Genomic DNA, 8,523 nt, shown 5'->3' on the forward strand with positions numbered 1-8,523 from the left:
ATGTAAACCACCATCTGGCAACCTTCCTTTTTCTAGTCTATATTATCTGCAACTGTAGCATAATAAAATTTGCCTTGCAACCGTCAGTTGTCTTGGTCCTTCTGACCCCATTCGTCCGTGCTACTTCAGTTCCTTACCCCTTCCCTTCTGACCCTGGGCTGTGAGATCCTCTTTCTCCGGCTGGTCCGCGGCACACGTGAATATATGGTTTTGTCTTGCTGTACTGCACCTGTGCTGTCTAGTAACAGATGTTTTGTCTGCTAGTAGCGTTCTGGATTATGTCTCTCCACAGCGCTGAGGCAGTGCACCTATTCTGTAGTTGCAGCTCATGCCTGAATGTATCCTAGCTGACAAATTATTGATTAATAAGAACTTGAATTTCTGAAAGATTTGTACTGTTAACCAAAATCTGAGCAAGGAGTCTCAAATGTAATTCTTAGCCAGAATCACATGTTAATGAACCATTTAACAGTGTGAATCAAGGAACATCAGTGTAAGGATTTCTTTTAATTTATTTTTTACCTGCTTGAAATATCAGTTAAAGTTTGCCAGCTTGGTTGCAGATGAACGGACGTTTGAAGTTCACCAAACTACTTAATGTGGGATAGGATAATAGACTTCCAGCGCCCTCAAGGCTGTGACCTTGCAGCCATTTTACATAGCACATCCTCCTCCTATAGGGATGAACCTTTCCCTGGCCCAAAAAGTAGCAGCTCTGTTGAAGCTTTGCTTATTGTAACAGGCTTTTGTTTCCAGGTTACATGTCTGTGGAAGACTTAATTCTGAATAGAGATATAGATATTACTGGAAACTAATTGTTTTCTCTATTATACTCTGATTTATCAAAAAAGTAAAACATTTAAATTGTGCTACATAAATTCAGAAGTTGTCTTGCAATCTTTAAACAATAAATGAATGAGTTGCCCTTAAAAAAAAAAAAGAATTAAGCAGTTAGGCTTTGTGGGCCTTATACAGTTTCTGTAACTTCTACGCTTTTTTCTTCAACAACCTTTCTAAACGTGAGAACCATTATTAGCTCACAGTCCCACAGATCCAGGCTGAGAGCCTGATTTGATTTGTGGCCATTTTTTGCCGATTTCTGCTCTGCGTCCTTACTGATGCAGAGGAGGGGGACCATGTTTGAGTAATCACTTGTTTGAATCAACTATTGGTCTTCTGGGGCTTGTCCTTACTCTCCTACAGTCTCTAATCAACATGGCGTCCAGAGAAATCTTGTTAAAACATAAGTGAGATCATGTCACTTAAGTCTCTTCAATGGCTCCTTCACAGGAAAAGCAAAGTCCTCAAAGTGCGTCCACAGCCCTAGAAATGTGGGCCTCTGTTTCCTGTCTGACTGTTTCCTTCTCCTCTCCACTTTGCTCCCTCTGTTTTCCACACACTGACATCCTTTCTGCTCCTTGGATACTCCAAACCCACTCTTGCCTCATTGCCTTTCCATCTGACTGTTCCCTCTGCTTGTACTATTCACTTCCCAGATATGCACCTTGCTCCCTCTCACAACCTTAAGTTCCCTCTTATATTTTATCTTCCCCAGAAAGCCCTCATCGACCACTTAGTTTCAGATTGCAGCCTCCTCCTACCAGCTAACAATCTCCATCTCCCTTCCCTGCTTACTGTTTTTCTCCAACACTTACCTGATATACTATTCTATCCATTTATTTAATTTTTATTTACATATTTATACTTATGATTTTTTTTTTTTTTTTTTTTTTTTTGCGGTACGCAGGCCTCTCACTGTTGTGGCCTCTCCCATTGTGGAGCACAGGCTCAGCGGCCATGGCTCACGGGGCTAGCCGCTCCGCGGCATGTGGGATCTACCAGGACCGGGGCACGAACCCGTGTCCCCTGCATCGGCAGGGGGAATTTCAACCACTGTGCCACCAGGGAAGCCCTATACTTACGATTTTATATTTGCTTATTTACTTTTCTCTCCCCTCTCAGCTCAAGAGAGACTATATTCATCTGTGTTAATCACTGCTGTGTTTCCTGAACATGCCTATAAATCATACTGAAGAATGGTGCCTGAAATTTGGTAAGGGATCAATCAATTTTCTTGGCTGGATGAAGAAATGTGTTCATAAATTAATGAACAGATCTTCGGGGCTTCTGACTTGAGGACTAATGGGAAGAGGATGGCAAATGGTTGGGACAGGGTACTGCAAGAAGTAATATTTGGAGTACTCTGATAGCTATCCTAACAGATAAGATTGTGTTCATTTAAGTAGTTTTAATGAGAGAGCTGGGAACTAGGGACACACAGCATTAAGGTTTTTATAATGCATTCTGTAGAGTTCTTTTTAAGTCTGTACAAATATCATTGAAAATATATGCATACATATACACCGCTGTTACTTTACTTAGTGCTTTACGAGAGCCCCTCAAGGAAGGGGTAGTAGCAACTCTCAGCATCCTTCCTTTATGATGAGCTTAATTTATTCAAAGTTACATCATAATTTATTTGTAACTGTGAAACTAGACTTAGTTATTTAATAGACCCTCCCTTGAAACGTATGACATTAATAAAACCAACAAAACTTTGTTCTGTTTCCAATGATAGACACACTACAGACTCAATTATGGGCCATCCAGTTTAATGAAGGGAAGAAGTGATTTAACAAATATAGAGCAAACAGAATATGAAGTTTTATCCTCCATTAATATTAGTAATGGATAGTGTGGGCTCCAATGCCTTCAAGATAGCGTGAGACCATCATCTCTGTGTCATGGGCAGGGGGATGTTCAGCCAGGATGTCTTTCACTGTCACTGAGAAAAATTTCCATAGTATATAATGATACCTACTGAAACTGATATGGGGCATTTGGGTAATAAGGAATCCATTAGCATATTTTTCCGGAAGCGTTGACTACAAAATGAAGACAGTAGATTTGGACACTTTCAGCCATGAAGAAGTTGTTTGGATATTCATCTTTATGCCTAGTGAAATAAGCTTATTTCATCTCTGCAGCTTCCCGTATACCATTTTCCCACCTCTGTTTTATGTTTGGAAAGACTTTTAGAAATTCAAAGTCAAGTTAAAAAGTGAGTGACAAATGATATATGGAATATTTTGCTGACTTACAAGAGCATGCAGAATTAAATATGACCCAGTTCAAATGTTTATTTTAACGTGTATGTTGAGGTGGAGTTTTCAAGGTGCCAGAAAACGAGAATTCACCTTCCAGTGTGTGTTACCAGTTCTGTTCATTGCACAGAATCATCTTCATAAAACATACTGTTTTCTATGTACCTGGTATATATCTCAATTAGTTTGAAGAATTTCTCAGATACCTCTTAATATGTAGTGCTCCAATTCCAATCTTGCCATGCCCTGTACCAGTGACACAGCACACAGGAGTTTTGTTTCTCTTTATTTCTCTGGGTTGTTCAGAACCCAATGAAAGAACAATGGAATGGGATCCAAGAGATCAGGGTTCGTGTCCCAGATTTACCATAAAATAATTGTGTCCTCTTGGGAAAATTATAGTCATTCTAGGTCCCTTTTCTTTACTTTGACAGAGCTGCACTAGATGACCCCAAATAATATAGCACTCTTTCAGTAGTAGCTTAGATGTCATTGGTATTCTGAAACAAAGGAAGACAATGACACATGGAGCTGTGCAACATCTCTGTAACTCTGTTGTCTTAGAGTTGCCTCCATTTTACAGATGATAAGATGACTGTGCATAGAAGTAGATGTTTGGAACCAGCGGTTCCAAAGTAAGTGGAGGTAAACCACAAATTTCCTTCCTTCCTGAAGCTCACTTAGCCAAAACATAGGCTTCTGAATATTAAGCTGTAAAGCATATTATCAGTACATTTTAAAAGAAGCTATTCTTCTAGAATTTCCAATTAATAGCAGGAGGTTTTGAAATTATTAAAAGATCATTTAATTTTGTGAGATTTACAGTTCTATTTCCCTGTCAGGCAAGTTGTATTAGTGCCAGACAATCATCTGAGCTTCTGGATGCTTCTCTGAACCTCTTGAAGTTTTCTTCTTGCTATCTGAAATTCATGCCAGATAAGCCTTTTTCTAGAGCGTATGTACAGACTTGTGTATTTTTATATAGGAAAGCGATGCAGTGAGTCAAGTCGGGGGTTCAGCCCTCATTCTCAGAGTGGTATTGAGCTCCTGGTGAAATATAATCATCATTTCGTCAGAATCGAAAAGCAGTTATCTCAGGTGTATAATCCCATTAACTAGTTATACATTTACGTATGACACATGTATTCATTGTACCTACGAGGTGTGTTCTCTCTGGGAAGTACAAAGCTCTTAGAGACATAGGTTGTTCATTTTTTGGTTTCCCACAAATATTGTGACCCTTTGAGCAGGAAGGTCTATATTTTACTAACATCTAGAACCAGCAGTTAACACGGTGTCTAAGATGTAGTCAATAAATATGAAATAGATAAATGAACACATTTTTATGTAAGGGCCAGGACATGGACAAATAGAAATTTTTCATTTTCAGTCACAAAGCAACAACAGACATAAAAATGATACAGACAACAAGTGCTACGGTCGTTCAAAGAAGGCATAGAACAGATAGAAGGATCTCCTCTATGGCACAGGGAACTATACTCAATATTTTGTAATAACATCTGTATGGGGCACCTGCTCCCCACCAGGCCCTATGACAGGTGCTTACATACTTTCCCTCTCCCCCATCCTATGGGGAAAGTACCTCTGCTATAGATTTAACATTTGCCTCCCCCAAAATCCATATGTTGAAATCCTAACCCCCAAAGAGATGGTATCAGGAGGTGTGGCATTTGGGAGGTGATAAGGTCATGAGGGTAGAGCCCTCATGAACAAAGTTAGTGCCCTCATAAAAGAGACCCCGCAGAGGTCCCTCGACTTTTCTGCCATGGGAGGTTACAGAGAAAACACGCCAACTGTGACCCAGGAAGAGGATACTCACCGGACTGTGAATCTGCTCGCACCCTGATCTTAGACTTCCAACCTCCAGAACTATGAGAAATAAACTTCTGTTGTTCATAAGCTACCCAGACTCTGGTATTTTGTTATAGCAGCCCAAATGGATTACGATAACCTCTGTCCTTCGGTTTCAGACCCAGAAACTCAACACTGTAGAGGTTAGGAGGACTCTAAAGCCACTCAACCAGGCAGAGGCAGATTTGAAATTTAAGTCTCCAATTCCACATGTAAGTCTATCAGACCCTGTCTCCAGACATGATGTCATGAACAAGAGCTAATGCAACAAAGAGTTTACATGCAGCAAAACAATTAGCAAACCAAGTAAGAATATAGTAGACCGACTGTTTTGGTCACCCAATAGCCATTCACCACTCTTCCAGTTGAACAGAAGCCATGCCCCGTGGGCACATTCAGCCCTGCTGTTTTCACTTCCCAGATTTGAGGGGTAGGAAATTATTATCCCTCCTGGCCATCAGCACCCTGACCTCTACCACCCACCGGGCCAGCTTCAAGAACAGCTGGATCCACCTGTTCAAATGAAACAGGTCTGCTCTCTGTGGTGTTGGCTTCTAGTTCAAGCAGCTCTCCCCACATGATAGCAAAGCTGGCTCCCAGCGGTTGCAAGCATGAATCCTACCAGCCTAGCAGTCCCAAAGCTCCAGTTAAAAGTCCTAGGCTGATTCCAATTTGATCTGCTCTGGACATTTTCTTTAGAACCTAGAAGGCTGCCAGACAAAACACAGGATGCCCGCCTCGTTAAAGCTGAACTTCAGATAAACAGTAATTTTTTTATAGAAGTATGTTGCATGCAATGTTGAAGACACCCTAAAAAGTCGTGGTTTTCACCTAAGGTTCAGCTTTAACTGAGCGCCCCGTGTGGGCTTTGCCGGCTGTGGTGGGCGCCGAGCGGGGTCGGCGGGGACGGGGGTGTGGGGGTGGGGTGGGGGTGGGGGGACTGTGGCCCGAGCCGTGTTGCACACCCAGCCCACAGCGTGCAGGGAGAGAGGGGCAGCCTCGTCTCCGCTGCAGGTGCTGAGACGGGGAGAAGGGGAGCGCCCCAAAAGGAAACCAGCTGCCCCTCCCAGGAGAGAGGAGATGGCTGTTCAGCAGCCAGAAACAGCAGAGGAGCCCGAGCACCGAAGCGGCGGCCTCTGAGGACGCGGCGCACATATTTCAGGTGGGCGAGCGGCACGCGGGCCGGTCCGTGGGAAAGAGGGGAGCCCGCGCCGGCCCCTCCGCCTCCCGAGCCTGTGCGTTTCCCTAAAAGAGCAGCAGCTGTGCAAACTGACGGTTCACAGTTGTGATAAATCTCCTTAGGAAAGCACTTCGATTAAAGTCACATCTAACTAGAACGCAAGAAGTCACCCCTGAACAAACCAATTGGGAGAGGGGCAGCTCTGGGCGCGCACCCACCCCGCTGCTGTTTTGCTTTCCCCGCAGGACGAGGGCCGCTCACTGGGTCGCGGGGACAGCGCGCTGTCTCAGCTGGGGAAGAGGCGCTTTCTCAGGACACATGCAAAACCCAAAGTGTGAAAGGAGGCCTTTATTCCATTCCTTTGGGGGATTTCTTAATGATGTAAAGCCCAACTTGGTTTCAGATCTGCCTGTCGTTTCCGTGACAGAACCTTCCTGGGGGGTCCACCAGCAGCGGGGTGGCCAGGCGCCACAGGGCTGTGCTCTCCTTCCCAAGCCAGTTCATCTCCATCTGTAGCATTTTCAGAGAAACTCTCGGATAGGTTTTCTCCAACAGGTTCTTTTTCCTTCACTTTATAAAGTCATTCTCCTGCACAAAATGAACGGCCTGAAGACATCACTGAGCCTCTTTTTCTCCCAGGGTCAGGGCCAGCACGGCCCCCAGACCACAGGGGCGCAGGACCTCACAATGGGCTTCAGGCCTTCCCCTCCCCTCCCGCCCCTCCCACCCTGCCCTACCCCTCCCCTCCTCCCCTGCAGAAATCACATCCCTTTCTCCAGACTCCCCACTTCAGCTTGAATTCCAGCAGATCTTTACCCTGCCAGTTAGTAATTCAGGACTAATTAGGTGATTGCTTTCATTTATGGTTGCAGTTGGGGCGGGGGGGGGGGATGAAATGGCTTTGCCCCTATTCTTGTTGGAAAAATAAATCACACCCACTGTCACTTGAGATCTTATTTTTGCCCCCAATCAAGCAAATTAGCAGCGTGGTTTATTTTCCCAGCATTCACTCCTGAACAGACGGCAGTGCCCTGGAACGTGGCTTAGAGCTGTGTGGTCAGTGCAATTGTTTGGGGCTGTTTGTGCCGACAATGACAGGAGACGCCTGCCTCCCAAAAGTAGAGTGGCCCTTGTCTTGATTAGGCCAACGAGCTGCCCGGAGCGCTGCCCGCCCGGCTTCTGAGGAAGATGTACTCCGCCATCTAGTGGACATGGGGGCTCACTGCAGTGTGCTCGCTCTCCCGCCTTTCCTTCTGGCCGGTAAGGACAAGCAATAATGCTTCTTGTAAATTCCTAAAAATAGGGAGGTCTCATTATATCACCAGGAGTGAAATGTTTGCCTCAACGTCTGTAATGAAAGTGCAACCCCATGCTTGCACAACGTCTGTCTTGTCAGTAGCCCTCTTTCATCCCGATGTTTAGGTCCAAGACAGGATCGTCATTGTCTGAGCAATGGCTATCTCTGTGAAGCTGGGTAATTCTCCCCTGTCCCAAGTAGTGTGGGAGGAGACAGTGAGCACCTTCAGAGGCGCCTTCATCTCTGCAGCCTCGCCATCACTCCTCATCTCGCCCACAGCAAGCCCGATTCCAAAGTGCACAGGGTAGAGGCGTTCGAAAGTTGGCTTGTTCAACCAGGGGCATTGCCACTTCCCAGCCGGAGCCACAAACACACCCACATCCTAAGACTCTTTTCACTCTTGGCGTTGAGGAGGTTCCCACTCTGTCCCCTGACTACACGCAAGTCAGTGTCTTTTTCCTTTCCGCTCATTCTACCTACATGAAGAGCACGTTGATCTCCCCAGTTTTAACACAGGAACCATGATTTTCTTGGGTTTTGTGTACTGGGGAGGGGGGGAAGAGATTGGGAGAGAGAGCAAGTACATCCCAATATGGAAGGGCTTGGGGCCGTGGTTCTCAACCAGGGGCAATTTTGCACCCAGGAGACATTTGAAAGTGTCTTGGGACACTTTGGATGGTCACAGCTTACGCGAGGCTAAATGTTCTTCCATCACAGGACAGGCCCACAGCAAAGAAGCATCCAACCCCACCCAGCAGTCGTGCTGAGGCTGAGAAAGCCTGGTTTAGGCTCTCAGATATCACCCTCCAGCAAGCCGGTGAGAGCACTGATTGTCCTCAAATGGGCCACACTGCAGAGGCTGTGGATAGATAATTCATCCTCTCCCAAGTCAGTACTGACCACCGTTTTTCTTCTTTTAGACTCTTCCATTTTAAACATAATTTAGCTGTCTCTTTTTTGTCCCTCTGCTCTGCTGGGAAGAGAAAGGATTGGAAAGGGAGAGGGGAAGGTGACAGAAAAGGGGGATTAGAGGCCTCACCTGTTTCTCCTGGAGAAGCTGGGCACATTCC

This window comes from Delphinapterus leucas, chromosome 3, assembly GCF_059928025.1.
Source record: "Delphinapterus leucas isolate spDelLeu-1000000601 "Yukka" chromosome 3, BTC_Dleu_Yukka2, whole genome shotgun sequence".
Lineage (NCBI taxonomy): Eukaryota > Metazoa > Chordata > Mammalia > Artiodactyla > Monodontidae > Delphinapterus > Delphinapterus leucas.